Below are 22998 nucleotides of genomic sequence, written 5' to 3' on the forward strand. Positions count from 1 at the left end.
TGGGCCTTCAGAGGCTTGTCTGGTGGACTTTCCCCGTATGTCAGACTCCTGTAGACCTGATGGAAGTCACATTCTGGTAGGAATCAGGTAGCCCGGCTTTCTGACTTTATTATGGGATTGAGAGGCTGGTCCCACAGACAGTAGCAAAGGTAATCTGATTGGCCTTTTCCCATGGTGGTGGCAAACCCCCTTTTAATCTACAAAGATTTCAGACTTGCATAAGAAAGTTCAGGGACCACTTCAGGTTTTGCCTAAGTTAGCCCTGTCCTGGATTATATACCTTATAGATTTTCTTACAAATGACACTTCGGTGGTGTTTTTCCTGAGCATGTTAATTTTCTCAGGCTATGTAAGATGCTGCGTTTCCCCCACTGACCTATATGTTCTCAGAAATGCTTATAAATATCCCTGTCTCGCCTGTGCAGTTAGCCCCACGGAGCAGAGGGGCATGTTGGACCTGCTAATTTGTGCGCGTCTGCTTGCTAGAGCTTCACCAGCGGCAACCCCAGACAAGCTGCTAAGAAGTGTTAAAAGACTGCGGGGGTGCCTGCTGGGTGATGTCCCAGCTGACGTTCAGGGCACAAACTTCCCCTTGACTTGCCAGTGGAGAATAAAGTTCATAAATATAATTTTGAGAAGTGTTCACAGTATTCTTTCGGTACAATAAAAAAATTTCATTAGTTTGAAATAGCAAGAAGTCCTCTTAGAATTATAAGGAAAATTTGAAAACATTAAAGTATCTCCACAATAAATTGCACTAGGCTGACAGATAACGTGCCTGAAAGGGCTTTTTGAAATATGATCTGTGCCCCAAATATAAGACATTATTGCCCAAGAGAGGGTTTTATGGGATCTATGCTCATGGGTATTTAAAAGCAACAATTAACATACCACTTCTTAATTAAGTGCTTCTGGATTGCTGGAGGGGCACTCTCTGGCCACAGTTGCACCCTTAAATTCCTTACATAGCTATGTATTCATCTGAATGAACCTATTTTGATCACCATCGCTTTGCTACACAGACCTTTTAAATGGCCACTTGTGTAGGTCTGGGGGCATCTCATGTAATGAGTTGGTATAGTTCACAGTAAGGCCATCCTCCTATGGTTCAAATCAAGTATTGGAATGTCTGCTCTGTGCAGCAGTGATGGTCAGCTTTCAACGAGTAGCAAAATGTACTTCCTGCCCACAGGAAGTTTCCAGTCCACTGTTGAGGAAAGACCAGGAAACTGGCCCTTGGCCGTGGTGTAGCATTGTCAAGGCCTGGGCTCTGGAGTCAGACAACCCTGCTGTTTCCTCACTGTGGGAGTGAGTGTGTCACTTAATATCTTTAAGCCTCAGTTTCTTCATCTGTGATGATGTTGATGGCTACCTCTAGTGTTGCTGTGAGGGAAAGGAAGATGAAACGGGTAAACTCTCAGGCGTAAGTGTGCATGGTTTATCTGGTTGGCCACTGCGAATGTGGGAAAGAAATAACTAAAATACAACATGGCAAATGTCCTGTGAGACCAGGTATGTGTGGCATTCTGTGAAAACAGGTATGAACAGGTAACTCCTGATAGGGCATCGGGGACCAAGAGAGGCTGGTGTTCAGGGAAGACCTTAGGGAAGAGGCTGCACGTGAGCTGGCCTTCAGTGCTTCTTACGCATCCTCTCGGCAAACATCTGTTTAACCTTAGGATGTGCCAGAGACTTCACTAGGCACTGAGGTTACAGGAGTGACTACAAGATGATAACCCATTCCTTCCTGGAACCTGCATTCCAGTGGGAGAGAGGAGGGACACACACCCCAGTGCATGTCCAAGCACTGAAGGGGAGGGCGTAAGGCCGATGCTGGGCATAAGAAGTGATGACATGTGCCTAGAGGGTAGGGTGCACAGGGTGGGGGGGGAGGAGCCATGGAAGCTGAGGAGGGAAGTCGCACTTACTTGTGAAGGGTCTTCTGGTTCCTTCTGAACAACTCCAGCAGCAGGGGGTTGCCATGGGAGCCTTTGTCTTTTTTCCTAAATTTGGAAGTTCATTTTTCCTCTTCTGTCTCTCTCTTTCTTCCTTTTCTTTCTTTTTCTTTTTTTTAATTTATTTATTGGCTAAGCTGGGTCTTTGTTGCTGTGCGTGGGCTTTCTCTCTATAGTTGTGCTGAGCGGGGGCTGCTCTTCATTGTGGTGCACAGGCTTCTCTTGTTGAGGAGCACCAGCTCTAGGCGTGCGGGCTTCAGTAGGTGTGGCATGAGGGCTTCAGTAGTTGTGGCTCGAGGGCTCTAGAGCGCAGGCTCAGTCATTGTGGCACACAGGCTTAGTTGCTCCGAGGCATGTGGGATCTTCCCGGATCAGAGATCGAACCCGTGTCCCCTGCACTGGCAGGCAGATTCTTAGCTACTGCACCACCAGGAAAGCCCCCTCTTCTCTTAATTGTAATACATAGTCATTATAGAGAATATGTAGCGAAATTAAAAAGTAATAGCCCCACCGCTCAGAAAGAATTTGTATTTTGACTAACTTCCTATGAGATTTTTTCTCCATGAGCTGGGTTGGTTGTGATCGTGCTGTGAGTACAATTTAGCTTTCTGGTTTCTCTGCTTTTTATAGAGTAAGCATTTTCTCAATCTCATAAGCAGCATTTTTTCCTAGCTATATAATTCGTATCCAGTCGAGAGAATGAAACCCTGTTAACTTAGCCCCCTCTTTTGTATCATCAGGTTGTTTCCAAGCTCTTATTAGCATGAAGAATGAAAGTTTAGAGTCTTTATATATGAAAGCATTTCTGCATGTAAGATTATTCCGTGATGATAGATGACCATCATTGTGATTACTGGCTGAAGGGACTGGGCATTTCACAGGCATCTGAAATGCATTGTCAGAGCACTTGGCTGAAAGAAAGTACTGACTGAAACGTAAACCTTTTATGTGTCCCAGAGATGCCTGGAACCTTGGCGGAGGGTGGATTTGAGCAGGAGGAGGTTGGAGTCAGAGCAGTTAGCTGATGTGGCCTCCCCTAGGGTGGTGGCCCTGCGGACAGAGTGACAGAACCTTGCTTGAGTGTGAGGTGTGTGCTTTTATGGGCATCATTGACTTTAGCAAGAGCTAATGCCGGCTTTTAGGTGAAGGCGACGTGTGTGGTTTAGGACCTCAGGAACTCCCTCTTCTCTTGTCTGCTCTGTTTCTTAGGATGTAACCATTCACTTAAATGTCACTGTTCCTGTTTGGATTGAGTGCTTGAGCCCCTGATACGGGGCATGAGCATTTTTATGTACCTAATTATTGTTGAACTTCGTTAGGTATTGGGGTCAAGGGAATGGGGCTGGGCAGTGGCTGAGGCTTGGGCGAGGAACGGGGCCCTTGCTGCAGTGGGGCTTAGGCAGGGGGCCCGGCAGGGAGCACGCTGGATCGGGGCGGGGGTGGTACAAGCCTCTTGGTCCCGAGTGAGGCAGAGCAAAGTGTGGCCTGGGGCTGAAGACATGGGCTCTGGAGTCTGCTCCAAGTCACCGTTCCGTCTCCTCTACCAACTAGCCCAGCAACCTGGGGGCAGACTGCTCAAGCTCCCTCTGCTTCAGTGTCCTCAGGAGGCACACCGACACGGGCAGTGTCTTTTTAGGTGCAACACTAAATGATCTTTTTCAATCCTGTATATGTAAGAGGTAGCAATGAAAGAAAAGGCAGAAAATGATGAAATCAAAATCCAGAATAAGTAGTTACCTGGGTGGTTGGCTGGTGGGTGAGAAGTCCTCAGGAAGTGTCAGCAGACATGGTTGATGATGACAAGCCTTTATCTGAGGGCCCTCAAGGTGCTGGGGTTTTTTCTTCCAGACCCTTTGGGAAGGGTTGTTTCTTGGGGTGGTGCTCTGTCCATAACAGATGCAATTGATTTCTTGACTGTTCCGCAGAGCTCATCCTTTGGAAAACAGCCTTGGCCTGGGCTTTCAGGGCTGAAGACATGTCCCCAGCCCCACCTTCCTGAGCTCCTCAGGGGCTGCAGGTGGAAGCCTCGGGGGGATGCCCAGGTGTACCCTGACCCAGCCATTTTGAGATGTTGAGCCTGGTCAGGTCCAGTGTTGGACCATTGAGAAGCTTCCCAGGGCCGTCTTAACCAATTACCACAAGTTGGGTGACTTATGTAGAGGAGGAGAAAGCATTTTTTCTCTAACCTTCTGAGTTCTTAGCTGAGACCTTCTGTAAGAAAAGATTGACAAGAGAAAAACGGAAGTTTATTGACATGTATACCTTGTGTATAATGGGAGATACACATGGGGTAAAAATGAGTAACTCTGAGAGGCAGAGATAGAATTCAGTCTTAAATACCATCTTAATAGGGAAAAGGGAGGGGGATATAGGCTTCTTTGGAGAGAATCAGGGATTTTTAGGGAAGATGAGCGGGCTCTTTGAAGATTAGGTTGGAGGAAAGATAGCAGAGTTTGTCCGGGTGTGCTGTCGACTTCCAGTCTCCTCTCCCGAGGTGAGTCAGTCTTCCCTGGTTGCTGAAGCTCCAGGGGAGGGATTTATACAACTGAGTTGCTTTTGGAGGTTTATCTTGAGTCAGATAACCGGAGTTCAGAGAAAGCCTCTCCCTGCATTTGCTGTTTCTCCCTTGCCCACAGCTCAAAATAATCATCCCACGCGGCATATTTTGCTACCTTTCATTCACTACATCAGAAATGTGTTCTTTTTTTTTAAAATTAATTAATTAATTAATTAATTTTATTGGCTGTGTTGGGTCTTTTTTGCTGTGAGCGGGCTTTCTTTTAGTTGCGGTGAGTGGGGGCTGCTCTTCGTTGTGGTGCACGGGCTCCTCATTGCTGTGGCTTCTCTTGTTGTGGAGCATGGGCTCTAGGTGCATGGGCTTCAGTAGCTGCAGCACATGGGCTCAATAGTTGTGGCTCATGGGCTTAGTTGCTCCGTGGCATGTGGGATCTTCCTGGAGCAGGGCTCGAACCCGTGTCTCCTGCATTGGCAGGCGGATTCTTAACCACTGCTCCACCTAGAAAGCCCCAGAAATGTGTTCTTTAACAGTTCTGGAGGTCCGAAGTCAAAACTAGGGTGTGGGCAGAGCCATGCTCCCTCTGAAGACTCCAGGGGAGAATCATTCCTGACCTCTTCTCACTTCTGGTGCCTCCAGTAGCTGCTGCGCTCCACACATACCCCTGTCTTCCTTGGCTTCTCTTCTGGCCCTTGTTGGATTTAGGGCCTCCCCGTGTACTCCCGGATGATCTCAGCTCAGTATCCCCAACATCCAGATGTAAATCTGCATACTTTTTCCAAATCAGGCCACATTCACAGGTTCCCATGATTAAGTTGTAGACATAACTTTTGGTGGGGGAGCACTGTTCAGCAGAGGTTGGGTGTGAGTTCTCATGGGAGGACTAAAGTGTCTTCTCTGAGCTTGCCTTCTGTACCCCAAAGTCATGGACACTTGGGGCAGGGCATGTCTGGTCTGATCTTCTGGGTCTCGTGCCTCAGCTCCTTTCTAGGAGACGCCGGGAGACTGAGAAAGTTCCCATCAGAGCCCATGTTAGTCCAAGCATCGGTGCTCAGGACTGCCAGGACATTGGGATTGCCATCTTAGACACACCTTAGCGCCCAGACTTTCTTGAATGGATAGCAGTTGGAGTTCACGTGTGATGTTGGTGCATCTTTAGTCTGAAATCTCTTGGCGTCTTCATTTAAGCAGGTGAACTTGGTTGGTAGTAATTGTAGCTGCAGTTGAATTTTTGTGATAAAGGGGAGTAAATGGCTGAGAAAAAAGAAGCACTGTGGCCCATGAGAGAAATTGTGTGATTTTGCAGATCAGGTGCAGCTGAATTTCAGTTACCAAAAGTATCTATTATATAAGCAGGCTATCTATGAGAATGTAAATAGTAGACATCAAGCAACGAGAGAAGCTACGATTGGCCACCATGAAGGTCAGTGGTGGGTTACATTTCAGGGTTAGCAGTCAAGCTAATGATAGTCTCTCCTGGCTGTAAAACTACGGTTGACAGAGCAGTAATTAGGTGTGAGTTTGTTCTCCCTTCTGTCTTTTTCGAATCAAGTGCCGTTAAGTTATTTGGTGATACTTGTTCTCTCTCTTCCTTCCCTCTCTGAGTAGTTTTCCTTATGCCCCTGCCCTCTTCTTCCTCTTCTCCGAGCTCTCCTGTGCTGTTGGAAATGTTAGCAGGATGGCCATCTTGATAGGAACTTGTTTCCAAAGCAGTTTCAAAGGGGTTCCATCCAAAAGCTGAGGTGGTTTTTAGAGATGGGTCTTTTTGAACCACATTCCCTCTTTCCCGCCCACGGGAAAGGATGCCAGACTCTTCCTTGGCTCTATTCCAAGTGTGTCAACAGCCAATTGGTTTCCAGTTCACCAAGGGCAGAGTAATCTTGGGTAAACATGGCCGTTGGAAAAAAGCAAATATTGGTCTTGGCAGTTGTAGTCTCTAGAATATCTAGCCCCTCTTCTGTTAGTGGACAAAAATAGAAGAGCTACACCAGAGGGCATGGCATCAAATACCACATGTGGTTAAAGAATATTGGTAGAAATATATAAATACGTGACCTGTAAAAGACAATATGATTCTCCCTTCCTCCCTCCTTCTCTGAACAAGTCTGAATCTTCTGTTAGCCCTTGATTTTACTTGTTTAAGCCTGGTCTTCTCAACTTGAGCCCATTGACATTTACGCCAGATAATTCTTTGTTGTGTGGGGCGGTCCTATACATGGGAGCGGTGTCCTTGGCCTCTCCCCCTCAGATGCCAGTAGCACCCCTCCCTGGTTAGTTGTGGAAACTAAAATTGTCTCCAAACAATGTTGAATGTCCCCTGGGGGGCAAAGTTACCCCTGGCTGAGAACCACTGACGTCAGCTAATCCTTTGCAAAGTGGTAGCACATCCGGTGCCTTGAGTTTGGTGATGGAAGGGTAAGTGTGTGTGTGTGTGTGTGTGTGTGTGTGTGTGTGTGTGTGTATGTGTAGGGTAGGAGGAGTGGTAGTTCGATCTCTCAACCTTGACACTTCTTTCTTGAGTCATCTTTCAACCCAGCTGTGCTCAATGTGGTCACGATGTGGGTCTCACAGAAGTGAGGGCGGTAGGTGACTATCAAATCAACGTTATTGGCTGTTAACTTTTAGAGCAGCTAGTATGTAACTTCCCTGGCTTATTGCCATTCCTCTGGTGGCTTTAAGATGGGGATGCCAGTCACATTGAGGATGCCTGACACTTGGCACCTTTCTGTTGCTTGACTCCTCACCTGGGCAGCAAAGCATAACAGGAGTCTGTTGCCCATCACGCCTGTGAATCAGTCAAACTTACTTCATGCCATCGGAGGGGAAGGTGCTGAACTTGGATGTCAAGGTGACACACCGTTTGGGCAGATGTAGTTCCTGGATCTTCTCAAGCGTGACTTCATGTATGTGCAGCCAGCTAGTTGTGCGTCCTTAGCAAACGTAAAGAGAAGACTCCATCCCTGTGGAACTGTTGATCTACCTTTAAAGCCTTTGGCATGTTCATCATTTAAACACACATTCAGAGTTTTGAGTGTGTTGCAGTACTGTCCTCAAACTAACACAACTAGGTGACAAACAATGTACTGTACCTTCAGGTGTTGCCTCTCATTTGTTTGTTTTTGGTTTTTAATTGGAAATTGGAAACCTCTGCAGAAGTAGAACGCGCAGTAGGAGCTCCCATGTACCCGTCACCCTGCTTCAGTGATTATTAATGTACAACCCATTTAGTTTCATCAAGAACCCCTCCTTCTCACTTGATTAGCTTGAAAAGAATCCTTAGCATTGCATTTCATCTGTATCTGTTTCAGTATGTAACTCTGAAAGATTGGGGCTTTTCATCTCTAAACAGAAACGAACCTGTATTAAACCGATACTAAACATGTGTTGCAGTTGGTTGATCTGTCTCTTAGGTCTCTTTTAGTCTATGCTCCTCTTCATCTAATCACGATATTCAAGGGCAGAACAGGTACCGGAAACTGTCTCTCATTCTCTTTGTGTCTGGTGTGTTGATATGCAGAGGTGCTATGCCTAGTGCCTGACCTGGCAGGAACTTCATAGGTACCTGCTTGTCTTCACATTTTGTGAGTTCTTCCTTTCAGGCTTTCTGGCTTGATGTGGGGCACAGTCATTTTCTCAAGGGAGATACTCAGCAGACAGGTATCTCGAACTGCCTGGCAGCTCCTCCGCACACATCTGCTCTTAGGTGGGCTGCTGGCAGCCTCCCCTCCCCTCCCCCACCCTTCAATGAGGCTTTTTAAACCTCTCTGCCAAACTTTTCTATGCCAGCGTGTGTGGTGGCAGCCAGAGGTCTGGAAGTCCGTGAGGACGGAGTACCTAGCGATCGAGCGTTCTGTGAGTGACAAAACGGAGCTCGCAGTGCTGCTTCCCCGCACTTTCCTTCCAGGCTCTTCCGCGGCTCCTGCCTTTCCTTGTCCCTGTTGCCCCGGCGGGACACGCCCAGGGCCCTGGGGTCTGGAGGAGGGGTCTGGCTCCCTGCTGCCACCTTGCCGTGGCCCTTGCTGCAAGGCCATCGCCTCCTGCTGCCACGCCCCTCCTTGCCCAGTGGCTCCTCCCCCACCGCGCTGTCCCCCAGGCTCAAAGCCAGGCTTCCCCAAGGAGCTGCTACCCCGCCCGTGGGCCTTCCCACCTTCCCACCTTCCCACCTTCCCAGGCTCCTGCATGGCTGGCAGCTGCAGCCCTGCTGCCCGTGTGCCTGCTAACAACCCACCTGACCTTGACTGGCTCTCTGTCAAGGCCTTGCCTGCCAGTTTCCACAGCCACGCCCGGAGGCAGGTGCCGGTTTTCCCAGAAGTAGCACCCCTCTTGCATGCCCTGATGGCCCCCCCCACACTCTGCTCTTTGACCTCACTGAAACCTCCCTGTTGAAACTCCCCATTTCCTCTCACTCTGTTAGGTTCCCCCACTTGCACTTCCTCCTTGACTGGGGACCCAGACTTCCTGATGCCCTTGCCCTGAGACGTGGAGGATGAAGGCCACATGGCTTCCCCTGGGGACACCGCTACAGGCTGGTGACCGCACACACTGGGATCCACCGCCTCTGTTCAGCTTCTTCCCACGTGGTGTCTTTTTAAGGGCCCCTTGTCCACATACAGACTCAGGTTCCTCCGGGAAGCACGCAAGACTCCTCACCTCGCTTGAGTCCCTTTACTCCACGTGGTCCTTGGCACTCACTTTTCATAGAGAACACCCCTCCCATCCCACATGGAACACAGAGGTCCCTGAAGTGCCACCCACCCCGTTTCCCTCCTCTTCCTGCCAGTGTCCAGTGTGAGGGAAGAGCTCTGGGGCAGAAGCAGCTCCCTCTCTCCGTCTCCCCAAGGTCTCCTTTCTCTGGGAGTCCCCCTCCTCCTCTGGGCTGTGGCTTCTTTCCTTCAGTCCACAACTTGCCCAAATCCCTCAGTTTTTTAGCATCAAAACCCACTACCCCCATAACCCTGAGGGATATGTGTTAACCCTTTTTACAGGTGAGGACACTGATGCTTAGCTGTCCAGGCAGGAACAGCTGGTGAGTGCTGGCTGTGGGGCAGAGCTCGGATGCTGGACTCCTTGCTCAGCCCTTGACCTTGGGTCACAGTCACTGGGGAGGAGACAGCCTTCTTGGGAGCCTCTCTTGTGGGCAGGTGCAGGGCTAAGGAAGGCATTTGGAGACTAACTTTAATTGAAGTGACTGCCAGTGCAAGTCATTTGATGCTTAAACTGCTTAACTCTCTGCTCCTTGATATTTTGGGTACCCTCTGTCTTGCCATCTTGATTGTGAATTCTTCAGGGGCTACCTCTTCATTTTTCTGTCGCTCAGAACATTTTGTATGTTTGGTGCTTATTAATGGGCTCCTTACTCACCTCGAACTCTTTAGCTTTTAACTTTAACCTTGAAGGCTTTTAAAAAACACCATTACTTGATTTCCACGTGTGTGTAATGAACACTTGACATTTTTGTTTAGCTGAGGTGTAATCATTCCACATGTGAACTTTGTTTGTAATTTACTTTTCAATCAGGACCTATCACTTGCACATTATATACCACAATGTGATTTATAGTCCATGGCATTTTATAAGTGAAGAGATATGGCATTGTAATTGTAGAGGTAAAAATATTACAGTGTTATAGACCCTAATCCTAGCTACGTCATGGACTTAGTTCTGCTTTACTCACCCTCTCCTAAGTGGTGGTTTTTCCTTCCTAAAAATGTAGTTTCAGCTCCCTTTCCCTTTTCTTACCTTCTGCCTACCAACTCCTACGCATGTAGAATGAGATGACCAGAAAATGGAGGATTCCAGTGAGTTGGTTTAGGGTAGTGTTTCTGAACTCCTACGCATGTAGAATGAGATGAGATGACCAGAAAATGGAGGATTCCAGTGAGTTGGTTTAGGGTAGTGTTTCTGAAAGGAACCATTAGTAATTTAATTTATAATTTGGTTTGGGCTGACCTACTTTGTTTATCAATAAAAAATACAATAAAGATGAAATATTTGAAAAAGACGTAAACTATAAGCGCTTTTATTTTTATTACTTTCAACCAACGTAAATACTTTGTCAAGTTGCTATAAAAGTTTCCAAATGTTTACTCTCAATTTCTATACTTGTGTTATTGCAGACCAGTCACAAACTAGTTGTGGGCAGACCACCCTGTGGAGAGCACTGGGCTAGACAATGGGGGTTGTACTTCATTCATCAATTTCCATGGAGTCTTTTTTTTTTTTTTAAACCAAATCATTGCAACATATCCTGATCTCTGCTGATCACAAAGAAACACAGCTGGGAAGAACTTTAAAGCCTACTGTCCTTCAGAGGTCAGGTGGAATGTTTGTCTGACTTTCCTTTAAAAAAAAAATCAGTGTTCAACCCTCAGTTTAATCAGATGTTGATCATTTCATCCATTGGAAACCAATAGAAGGCAGGTAAGTGGCTTTCCTCCTTCTCCCTTATGGAGAATGCCCAGCCCTCCTTTGTCTTATAGCAGAAATGTGGGTTTGAATATTTTCTCAGCTGCATAGAGTGAAATTCTAATACCCAAGGTCATAACAACCAGAAGAAATGTTATATTCTGATTGCGAGATAAAAAATAGGGATTGGGAATTGCTTTTTAAATAGCACAGCATTTAAATGTTTTGACTCTCAGTCTGATGGGGTCTAGCTGGTGATTATGTGATATTTTATGCTCAAGGTAGCAGTGATTGTCTTACTGGAACACTTAAATTAAATATTTAAATCTTAATGGGAATTGGCAGGAACCATTAGGGGAAGTATACAAAATAATTCGAAAGAAGTCCAAGTGAATTAATTTTAGCTTTAGGGTTGTATGCAAATAACACCAGTTATGGTAGGTTGACATGAAACCTATTTATGCTGTTGTGAAAAGGATTTAGAATCTAGAGAAGCACTGTGCTAGAGATATAATACAAGACACATAATTTTAAATTCTCCAGTAGCCACATTAAAAAAATGAAATTTTAACATTTTATTTAACCCAGTACATACAAAATGTTAACATTTCAAAGTATAATATAAAATTTATTAATGAGATATTTTATATTCTTTTGGTACTAAGTCTTCAACATCAGTACACTCATTGCACATCTCAGTTTGGACTAGCCACCAATCAAGTGCTCGCTAGATACAAATGGCTAGTAGCTATGTTATTGGGTAGTACAGATAGAATCCAAGTCCACAGCGAGTTGATAATTTGCACAATTACGTGAGTAGTTTTATATTTCAATTATGATTTAGTCCAAAACAATTTCAAGTGATTTCACAGTTACCTTAGAGGGGACAGCAGTGGATCCTCTGGGGAGTCATCCCCTCCCCAAAGGCTTCTGGGCACCTGCATCAGTGATTTTTAGCAGGTCATTTCTTCGGATGGGCTGGTTAATCTCACCCAAGGGCAGGGAGGGAGTGTGAGAATTGCTTTTACTTGTTCCATAAAGGCAGAGACCAGGGGAGACAGTCAAGCAGGGTACTGCTTTATATTTTTTTGTTTTTTATTTGAGAGATTGAATTAAAAACAGATAATGGAATGATTTTTTTTTTTTTTTAAATGCAGGGTTACTATGCAGGCAACTTGTTCCTGGAGGAGACTTTGCTATTTGAATACTGTATACTTAATAATTCTGTTTTTGGCAAAGAGCAAATAGAGACTAGGTTACTCTGGGTAATGAAGCTGATGCTGGGGGTAACAGAAAAACATAGAAAAGGAACTTAGAAAGCCCTGGCTGTGCCCCAGCAGGTGAGCTGTGAGCATCAGAGCCCTGATTTCCTCCTTGGGAGCAAAGGTCTAAGGGGAGGGGCCTTGGGGCTGTCCCGCCCACAGTCACCCAGACAGCTCCTGTGCTGCCAGGAGTCATAATTCAGGCCTGCTGAGTGTGTCTTCGGTCGTCTGTGTCTGGCTGTGTGCAACAGGGACAGAGACAGCGAGATGGCTGTGACATTATTGGATAAGCATAGAATTCTTTTTTCTAAGTGAAAAGGGCTTTATTAACCATTTTTCTGATTTAAAAATTCTAGTTTTATAAAATAGTTATAATGAAATGGGGTGATAGCTGGTGTTGCTTCAAAATAATCTCCAGTGAGGGAGATTTGCACAAGGAAGTCAGAGGGGGTCTGGATGAAATGAGACTGATTATGAGTCAATAATTGTTGAAGCTGAGTGATGAGTAGTTAGGGGTCCTTATTCTCTTTATTATCTATTTGAAATTTTCAATAGAAAGTTTTAGGTATTTTGATGGTGGGTGAAATTGTAAAGAAAAAGCTCTGAAATTCCATTACCCGAAAATAACTGCCGTTACCTTGAAAACACCATTTGAAAACCATCTACTGGACTTTCCCTGGTGTGAAGTTGCCTTGAAGCAATACAGGAAAGTTGTGAGTTCTGATCTTGCTCTTACAGAGATTGTATTCTGGTTCTAGAGCCCAGAGATCAAAAACACATGTGGAGGAGAAGAAAGTCAGCGTTGGCAGCAAGCGTGTTTTACCCCAAGCCTTATTCTTATGTGGTCCTTAGGTTGGCTTGTGAAGGGGGTTCTCCTTCTGCCTTTTACACAGGAGTGAAGGGAGGCTCAGAGGACCCACCCTGCCCATCTACACTCAGCATGAGTGTAAGGGAACCAGGATGCTACTGGCCTCGGGTAACTTGGTACCAGGCTCCATGCAGGGCACTTGAGTTTACCTTATCTGTTGGAGTTGTAGAAACTTGTGGAACCGGAATTAGAAGAAATACAATATAATATAATGAGTTGCCAAATTATGCAGAGAAATTTACCAAGACCCATGGAAACTGAGAGGACCCCAAGAGTAGGGGAAACCACGTGGAAAGGAAGGCTGCTTGGGAAAGGGGGAACTTGCAGTGACAGATCAGGGGCAGGAAGGAGGACACACAAGGCTCAGGAGGATTGATTTTTTTTGAAATGTTTTAAGAGGAGAAGGATGTTTCAGTGACAGCTGTTTGTTGTGGGGTATTTTGGTTTTGAATGCAGTGTAGCAAAACGAATATATAAAGGAGAAGCTTTGGCCAGCGGAGCAAAGATTGGAGGGATTTAGCCTTTTGGGAAATGTATCAGGTGGCCATTCACGAAGACCAGATGGCACATAGTGAGAGATATGAAGGCAGCAAAATTACTTTGGAAAGATGAATTTTGAGGGATACAATAGCTACTAATCAGAGCCAAGTGATGACAAGTTCTTATTTATTTAAAGAAGTAAAGGGGGGGATTCCCCAATTTCCACATTATGTTTACCTAAGTAGCTAATTTGTTCTTGATTAGCCAAACCATCCTCCTGAAGGGCCCCATGTTCTTGTCTGTAATACCTATTTTAAGTTGCCCGAAGGCTGATGAAATTCCTCTGTGCACCTTGAGTCTTTCCATCACTTTTATGGTGTCATGTGTTGGCTCACAGCACCCAGGCAACAAGGCTTTGAGGCCTGGAGGAATGAGCCATTATGGGAGTTCATAGGCGTTTACCATGTCTCCTGTATAGGAAGGCCACCCCTTCTCCCGGCAGGGAGATAGTCCCTGGGATCTTCCATTGTAGTGGACACGTTTTTCATCGGCATGGAAAATTAGACAGTTTACCACTTGAAGACGTAGTATTCTCTTTTTGTGTTCTTCAGTTGAATGATAGGAGCACAGAAGAAGTTCTTGAGGAGCTGGGATGGAGGAGTAGCCCTCGAGTTAAAAGTTGTGAGAGTAAATGTGAGGGAGGATGCTTTCCTAGGGTCACTCCTGGCAGGCTGGAGCTCTGTGTGGGCAGCCCTGGTTCACACAGCAGCCTCTGCTGTGTGCCAGTGTCCAGCTGGCCAGTGGAGCCCAGATCCTCCATTGCTGCTGCTACTGGCCAAGCCCACCTTGTCTCACTCTGAACCTCTCCCCAGGCTCTGTCATCGGAGTGTCCCTGGCTTCAGTGCCTGGGGGCAATTTGTGACACCCCACCCCACACTTTTCTTCTTGCTCATTTTATTTCTACTTTCATAGACTTTGTTTTTTTAGAATACTTTTAGGTTCACAGCAAAATTGGGCAGAAAGTGAGCAGTCCCCACATACACACTGTCCACACACATACACAGCCTCCCCTATTATCAAGACCCCTCCCCAGAGGGTACATTTGTTACAATTGATGAACTTACGTTGACAAATCATAATCACCCAAGGTCCGTACTTCACATTAGGGTCCACTCTTGGTGTTGTATGTTTTATCAGCGTTGGCAAATGTATAATGACGTGTGTTCACCATTGCAGCGTAAAACAGAACAGTTTCACTGCCCTAAAAATCCTCTGTGCTCTGCTATTCATCCCTTCCTCCCCCATGAACTCTGGAAACCACGGATATTTTTACCGTCTCCATAGTTTTGCCTTTTCCAGAATGTCATTTGGTTGAAATCACACAGAACGTAGCCTTTTCAGATTGACTTTTCACTCACAATACCCATTTAACGTTCCTTGATGTCCTTTCATGGCCTGAGAGGTCATTTCTTTTTCGTGCTGAACAGGATTCTGCTGTATGAGCGATTCTTTTTGCTCTCTTTGCTGAGGCCTCTTACCTCATCTTCCTGAAAGCAAATGCTCTGCTGGTTGATGAATAACACTTGCCTCTCCACGTGCATCAGCTTGCACTGTGGGTGCCTGTGTGACTCTGTGCTCTCCCACAGGGTCCTTGCTGGAGTGAGCCTAACAGATGTTCTTTAGGGGTTAGGATGGGGAATAGCTTATAGGAGGGACATCTTCTCATACCACTCTCTAATTGTTAAACCTCATAAAGCCTTTGTTTGCTTTGGGATGGGAAAAAAGGCATAATTATGAAATGGTATAGTTTGCTCCTTGACACCAGGCCAAACAGGAGAGACGCTTACTCAAAGACACTATGTTTGTGGCAAGAGAGTGAGTTATCAGCCAGTCGCTGGGACTAAAAGAGGAGAGTGGGGTGCGGGGGCAGTGCGGGGGGGAGGCGGTTCACTGGAACCTTGACTTTGAAGAACCAGGAAGGAGGCTCATGAAATGCGGCAGCCCCTTCTCTTCAGTGTGGTGTGCGTGTACAGGCATGCTCACATACCCCTGCCCCCATCCTGACCCTGCTGTTATACCCCAGCCTGTTCAAGTCCCTTACTCTCATCCCTGGTATCTCAAAGTTATTAATCATACAACATATCTTCATTAATCTTCGGATGCCTTCTGAGCACCTAAGGGGTGTTAGGAACTGTGCTGCGAGCTGAGGTGAGAACTCTGGGAGGAGCCGTAGCTCTTGCCCTCTGGGAGCTCACAGACTAGTGTGGACTGTAGATGCTTAAATAGACTATTTCAACTTAATATGGTAATGTAGAAACAAAGACATGGTCCGTGACGTCTCCCCGGAGTAGGTGGAACTCGATGGGGCACCAGGTGAATAGAGGTGTGGGGAGGCCATTGTAGGCAAGGAAGACGGGAGGTCAAAGACCGCTGCAGGGGAAGCAGTGCAGAGGGTTGCAGGAGTCCAGGAGGGTCATGGGCTCTGTGGTGCTGGGGCACTGACTCCCAGGACAGGCGAGACAGGGAGTGAGGAAGTGGGTCCCGGAGATTCCTGCAGTCAGGGAGCTGAGGACAGACTCAGATGACTGCCTTGGATGGTTTATGCTGGGATGCAGGGGGCTGGCATGCAGGTGGTCCTGGGCAGGGCTGCTGTGACAGATGGAACTATGGCCCAGCCGAAAGCTGGGAATTACCGAGCAGGATCACCCTGGCGTTAGTAGCTTTGTAGGAGGAATGGGGGTGAGAAGGGTCTAGTCAGTTTTCTGAATGACCAAGGAAGAACTAAAACACTTTTTTCCTGTTCTTCCTTCCTTGTGCTCTTAAAGAAAAAAAACACAATTGTTAAAAAAAAAAATTTCTTTTTAAATGCATTGTCCTGTTTTGTCATAGTGAGTTGAGCTTAGCAAAAACATTTAAGTATTTATTCATTTGAAAGTGTTGCAACATCTCAGGGTTATTTTAAACATTAACTTCAGAATATTGAGATTCCTTCCAACCCAAAAGTCAAATGAAAAATATCCTTTTTGGGGGGGGGTATGTGTGTAGGGGAATTGCAAAGGATGGGAGATAGTAGTGGGAAAGAAATGGGCAAAACAAACTTTTCCTGAGAAAAAAGAAATAGGAAATTTTTAGAGTGAGCATTTCAGAGTCAGTTTAACATAAAGCTTTAGAGTATATATTTTGGCCAGTTCATAAAATGAGTTAATGATACACTTATATAAGCTTATTTATTCATTACTTTATTCATATAGTCAAATATCTGTGCGACATCCTTGTACCTGCACTCTTCAAGGGCTGGGGGAATAGCCATGGACCAAGGAGAGTCTCTGTTCTTGTGAAGCATATGTTCTAGCTACTAATGTTACTAATTTAGTTTTATCGATATTTTTACATAAAGACACATACATATAAGTGAGAGAAGGGGAACAGTGAATACAGAACAGCAGGGAATTCGGGGCATCTCTGAAGTTGTCCAGTTGTGAAAAGCATCTAAAGACCGAAGGAGGTAAAGTGGTGTCATTAGAGCAGAGTACTTCCCTAGCCCCTCTAGTAAACAGGAGTTTCACACTACTTTGCGTTAACATGGTTTGCACAGTGAACTGATCTTTAGGGGCATGGTGCCTGGTCCTGTCATTGTGAGCATGGTGGGGCAGAGTGAACCTTCAGTAGTCATTTGCATAAAAGAACTAATTATAACATTATTTCCCAAAGTATTGCCTGGGGCACTTGTACTAAGACGTAGGCCACAAAGGTAAAGGAATCTGTGTACAAATAAGGTTGGGGCCACTTCTTCATAATCCGCATTAGCACAGAGAAGTGTCCACAATGTTCTGTATTAGAGGAACTCCTTAGTTTGGTTTAAACCAGCATTTCACACATTTATATTGAGAATCTTTTTTTGTATGTAACACCTCTTACTTCCTAGTTTGCTGGAATGCCGCTTTTAGAGGCATACGGAGGGATTTCTGGAGCCTTTGTGCCTTCAGAGGACAAGGCCATGTATCATTCCTCACCTCTGAAGGCCTTGGGCATTGGTGCTTGGAGCTTGGCTTCACTGAGTTTCCTTTGACCTCAGGATCCAGCCTCTAGCTGGAAAGTCAGCCAGGGGAGGCCGTGAAAAGAGAATTGGGCATTTCCCCTTGGAGGCAGATACCTTCTGACACAGTAGAACTGGGCTCTAATCATTGAGCTGTGCTTTCAATGAAAATGTTCTCAGGGTTTCAAAGAAGAAAAAACTAATCCTTGGCAAGTGGTAGAAGTTGGAGGAAGTTGGAAGAATTTCGTTTTCACAATTCATCCTCTTTTCTCTCTTTGGCTCTTCCTGTTTCTATTTTATGACTACTGAAAGATTACTTGCTTTCTTTCCTTCTGGATTTTGTTTTTGAGCAATTAGTAATAAATGTGTCAAATGTTAGTGATAACTTCAAGCTAAGAGTAGTATATTCTGCTTATGTTTGGCTAAAATCTAGTGGATTTCCTGCTGCTTTGCTTGGTCTTACCTTGTAAAAGCACTTTTATAACTTTGGGCAGCGAAAACACTTGGGATGGTGCCCATACAGGCCCATCTTCTGATTTTTATGTTTGTATAGATGGTACCAGGGCAAAGTTTGAGTGTCATGTTACATTGTTCTCCATCTTTTAATGAAATGTTAGGACAGATGTGTTCTTGGCTGCTTGGGGTCTGAGCACATCGTGCAGGCCCTTCGTGGCTCGAGACCCACTTGCCTCCTCAGATCCCCTTAAACTTGGCCCTGCATTCCTGTGGGGATTACGCCAAGGGAAATGTGGAAAACAAAGAGTCCATAAAACTCTCATGGTGAAAAATTGCCTTGTATAGCCTCAATCAGATTACTTAATATTTGTTTTGCTTCTTTAATGCTGTTCAGATGATAATCCATTAAAGATGTACCATTTACTGGACACTTACTGGGCTCCAGGCACTGTGGTAGGAACTTCAGCCATTCATTCATTTCATTTCTGAGTCTGAAATGTCTGAGTATTACTATCTCTGCTCCGGTGACGAGTGACCTGGGACTTGGAGAGATGTGTGGAAGCTTCCCCGAGGCAGTAGGACGTCGTCCAGGATGATAAAACAGTTAAGTCCTGCTATTGATGGCAAGCATTTTAGCCAGCAGCTTTTGCTGCTTTTTGGTCACATCTACATATGTGACCTCAAAATATTCCAGAAAAGGTAGAACATGGGAGCTGCCAAGTGATTTATCATAGGATCTAGAGAAAGGTGCTCGAAGGCAATGTTCTTGGAAATAACAGGCTCCTGGTACCTTTAAAATAAGTTTCTATTTAATTGGAAGGGTCTTATTCATGTCTTATTCAAAGTAAGCATTTTGAATAGGTAAGTGTCCTACGTAGAGACATATTCTGTCCCAGGGTTCCCTAGGGACCTTGCTCTCCGATCAGGCGATGATGAGTTTCTACCTATGGGCAGTTACCATCACAGCTCCCACTGAGCTGGAGCTCAAGCAGGACCATGTTCGACTCTCGAGCATTACTCACTGCTTTAGAAGTGTTATCACCTTTAATCCTCATAACGGCCCTTTTCCTGGGCAATGTTACAGAGGAGGAAACTGAGGCACACCAAGGCTTAATGACTGGTAAATGAAAGAACCAGGATCAATCCCTTTATTTTAAACCACTGCGCTGTTGCTTCCCCTAGATGCAGTGTTCTGTCCCATAAATCCTAATGCATCTCAGCCTCAAAAGACTTACCTGGCTCCCCTGCCTGTTTATTTAGAAAGATGCCCCTGCCCTGAGGAGGGGTCAGGACAGAGGCCAGCAGCTGGCACTGGGTGGCCTGTGGGTGTGAGTTATGCCCTGGAGGCACAGATACTTAGTTAAGTCTGATTGCGCATCTTTGAAATTGGATAGTGGTTCTTGTTCTCTTTCTACCTTCTAGGGAAATTTTTTGGGGGGAGAAGGAGCCTTCAGGAGATTAAGGGGGATTAATTAGATTTGTATTTGACATCCAACACACCTCTAAAGGGATTTGTATATTTGTGGCTTTTTAGCCAGGTTTGTAATTATGGTATTATGAGGATTCGTGTATTATATGGAACTTCTGAACCTTTAAAAATAGGGCAATGAGAAAAGTAAATTTGTTTGCTGGAGATAAATTGAACATAATGGGCCCATTATAGGAATATCATTTCTATATTAAGTCTAAATAGAAAAAAAAGCTTTTCATATATGAATATAACCCAATAAAAATAAATCTGCAAAGTGGTTAAAACATGATAATGGAGACTATTTTAACCATAGAAATGGCCCATCTGGACAAATATTTCCCCTTTGTTATTACTCTTATTCAAATAGTCTTTTCGTCAGTTCTCATATTAGTCAGGAACAAACCCGCCTGTCTCTTGAAGTTGTATTTTTGCCTTTATTCTACTAGCTTTGAGCTTCTTGCTTCAGTTCCTTCAGCTGTAGGTCATAAACAATACATGACATGGTGTACGATAAATCTTCATTCATGTGATTATGAGATTTACTGTTCTGTTTTCAAATGGAATGGGATGATTGAGAAGGTGGAAAATAGAAAGCTACACTGTATTACGTGGGGTGCCTTTGGTCACAAGTAACAAACTCACTTGAGCTGGCTTAAGTAAAAAAGGAGATTTATAATAAGGACACAGGTGTGTCTTAGGAACTAAAGGCAAGGACAAAGTGGCCCTCAGAACCAACAGGAACCAGAGAGGAGGAAGGGACTTCTCTAATCAGTGTTCACAGCAAACACACGTGTGACACAGATGTCACTAAAGGAGGAGAGAGAAGGTGACAGAAGGAAAGTAGAAATCTATGTAGTGTATTACTTTGCACTCCAGCGTGAGATTAAAAAGCAGCTCCACTGTATTCTTCGGAAAAATAATTCATGCTCATTACATGAAACGCAAACAGTATAAGAAAAGCAAAGTTCTTTAAAATTTGGATAGTCAGGGGCGATCACAACTACTCAATAAACATCCTTCTAGACATGTACAAGGACATCCAGAAACACACATGTGCACATGCAGACGTGGAATCATACTTTACCTGGTCATTTACCTGGTTTATTCACTCAGAAGTATATCATGGCTCTTTTCATGTCAATAAACATCAATGAACACGTTTACTTGACATCTATTTGTGGACCTTTAGAATATTTCCTCCCCCCACCCCCCGCCCCATCTCCACCAATGAATATAAACATGCTATGTATAGCCATTTTTCCTCTTTCACAATAATCTACTTTGAGTGAATTCCGAGAGGAGGGGTGCTGGATCAATGTGTGTGCCATTTTACATGCTGACGTAATTGTCTAAGCGGCTGCATCATGAGCTGTGCCCATAACAACAGCTACTGTCAGTCCTGGACATGGCTACCAATCGGACAGGTGAAAAATAAGAGCTCAGTTTTCTCAAGTTGTATTTTTCCATTGTTAGTATAGTCGAGTTTTCATATGTTTATTACTATTCTATTTCTTCTCATGGGACGTTTATGAATTTGCTTTGTCTGTTTTGAGGTGGAATATTAATTTCCTTACTGACTTTTAAGACATTTTTTGTATAAGGATAGCAACCTTTCATATGTCTCTTGTACGAATATTCTACTTAGCTTCTTATTTTATCTTTTGACCAAAGTATCTAGGTTTGTTTGTTCTTTGTTTTTATTTTTGATTTGTTTTTGCCTTTCATGTACTTGAGATTTTAAAAACTGTTGCCCGCCAAATGTCTCAGTCCTTGAGTTTCACATTTTGATGTCATGTTTAAAAAGGCCTTTCCGAAATACCTCTATATTATAAAACTATTCATCTGTATATTCTTGTAGTACACGTTTGATTCTATTTTGAGTTTATTTTCTTTAAGTAGATAGAGAGTGCTCAATTTTTCCCTCCTCCAAATAGCTAACCAATATCATTTCTTAACTAGTCTCACATAACTACCCAGATTAGATTACATGTACTTGGTCTGTTTCATATGAATACTTGGTTCTTTTTTTTTTTTTAATTGATTAATTTATTGGCTATGTTGGGTCTTCCTTGCAATGTGCTGGCTTCTCAGTGTGGTGGCTTCTCTTGCTGCAGAGCACCGTCTCTAGGCATGTGGGCTTCAGTAGTTGTGGCACTTGGGCTCAATAGTTGTGGCTTGCGGGCTCCAGAGCAGAGGCTCAGTAGTTTCTGCGAGCACAGGCTTAGTAGCTCTACAGCATGTAAGATCTTCCTGGACCAGGGATCAAACCCATGTCCCCTGCATTGGCCGGCGGATTCTTAACTACTGCACCACCAGGGAAGCCCTGAATACTTGGTTCTATAGCTGCATGTTTATTGTTTCATTGGTTCATATGTATGTTCTCACTCAGACCATTGTGTAGTTGTGGCTGGCCCACTTTGTTTCTACAATTATGGTGCTTCTCTGCTTCAGATTGGGTTTGCATGGATAAGGGGCTAAATGCTCAGTTATCAGTGCCTCAGGGAACTGGGAATGAGTTGGAAACAGTTGAAATAAGAAGGGACCACTTCACAGATGGGCTACAGGGACTAAGGAAGAAAAAAGTGAATGAGACAAGAGCTCATGGATGCTAATTTCTAAAAAGAATCAGAGTGCAGTGCCTGTAATTTTTGTTTTAAATGTAGGTGGGGGCAGGAAGGAGGATGCATATATTTGATCTTTGTTTAAATTCAAAGCCATTAAGCATTCCTATCACAGGGAAGAAAATAATGTGTTTTGCTTCTTTGCCAACGGTACCATAATTTTGGTCTTCGCAATAAGTGTCTTGGGACTTCAATTCCCTGTTGGTGAAGAAAATTCCCAGCCCATGTGTTGCAGCGGAAATTCATTGTTTCCTGAGTTATTTCCTTTCACGCTTAGTGTGGGGGAAATGACCAAATGTATAGATTGAGATTTTTTTTTTTTTTTTTTTTGTAAACTGATGTCTGTAACATTACTTGATGCTGATAATTTTTATTATTGTTTTAGGTATTGCTGCTGAATGCTTTTCAGATGCTTCAGGATATCTTCAGGGAAATTGACTCTACATAAACCGAGAGTTTAGGTGAGTCCTTTAAAAATTATTTTATTATCAGTTGGCCACCCTCTTGCATTGGTGAAGTTTTACAGTGTTAAAACACTGTCATTTCATATACTGTCTTGTTTGATTTTTTTACCACGGTTCTGTGAGACAGGAGTGTAGCTGCCTGGTTTTATTACTTTCATTGCTGTGTGATTTTTTTTCCACCTGGCAGTTTGGTGGGGGGATGGTAGGGCCTAGAAGAGGGCATGAGTAGCTGATTTTTTACCTTATTGCGTGAATTCTCATTCATTCACATATGTTTGCCTCATAATTTTGGGGATGGGGAGGGAAATGCTGGATGAGGAATTAACATAGAAACTTTCAGTAATCTTTGTGTTAAACTCATTTGGTGGTTCCTGGAGCTCTGCAGGGGTGGTACACAATTGCTAAAGTGTGAGATGAAGTAAATGTTGGTCACAGATTATTGGTTTTCCCCATTTGGTTGTTCTG

General features: G+C 44.5%; 1 protein-coding gene across 3 annotated transcripts in view; it reads left to right on the plus strand.

The window, feature by feature from the left end:
• TLN2 (talin 2) overlaps nt 1–22998 on the plus strand; it is a 452015-nt gene that overhangs the window by 166391 nt on the left and 262626 nt on the right. For all 3 annotated transcript variants that reach the window (XM_057722678.1, XM_057722677.1, XM_057722679.1), the window contains one exon: nt 22455–22530. The gene's annotated coding sequence lies outside the window, so the exon portion shown is untranslated. The remainder of the gene's footprint in view (nt 1–22454; nt 22531–22998) is intronic.

Source organism: Hippopotamus amphibius, chromosome 2 (genome assembly GCF_030028045.1).
Source record: "Hippopotamus amphibius kiboko isolate mHipAmp2 chromosome 2, mHipAmp2.hap2, whole genome shotgun sequence".
Taxonomy (NCBI): domain Eukaryota; kingdom Metazoa; phylum Chordata; class Mammalia; order Artiodactyla; family Hippopotamidae; genus Hippopotamus; species Hippopotamus amphibius.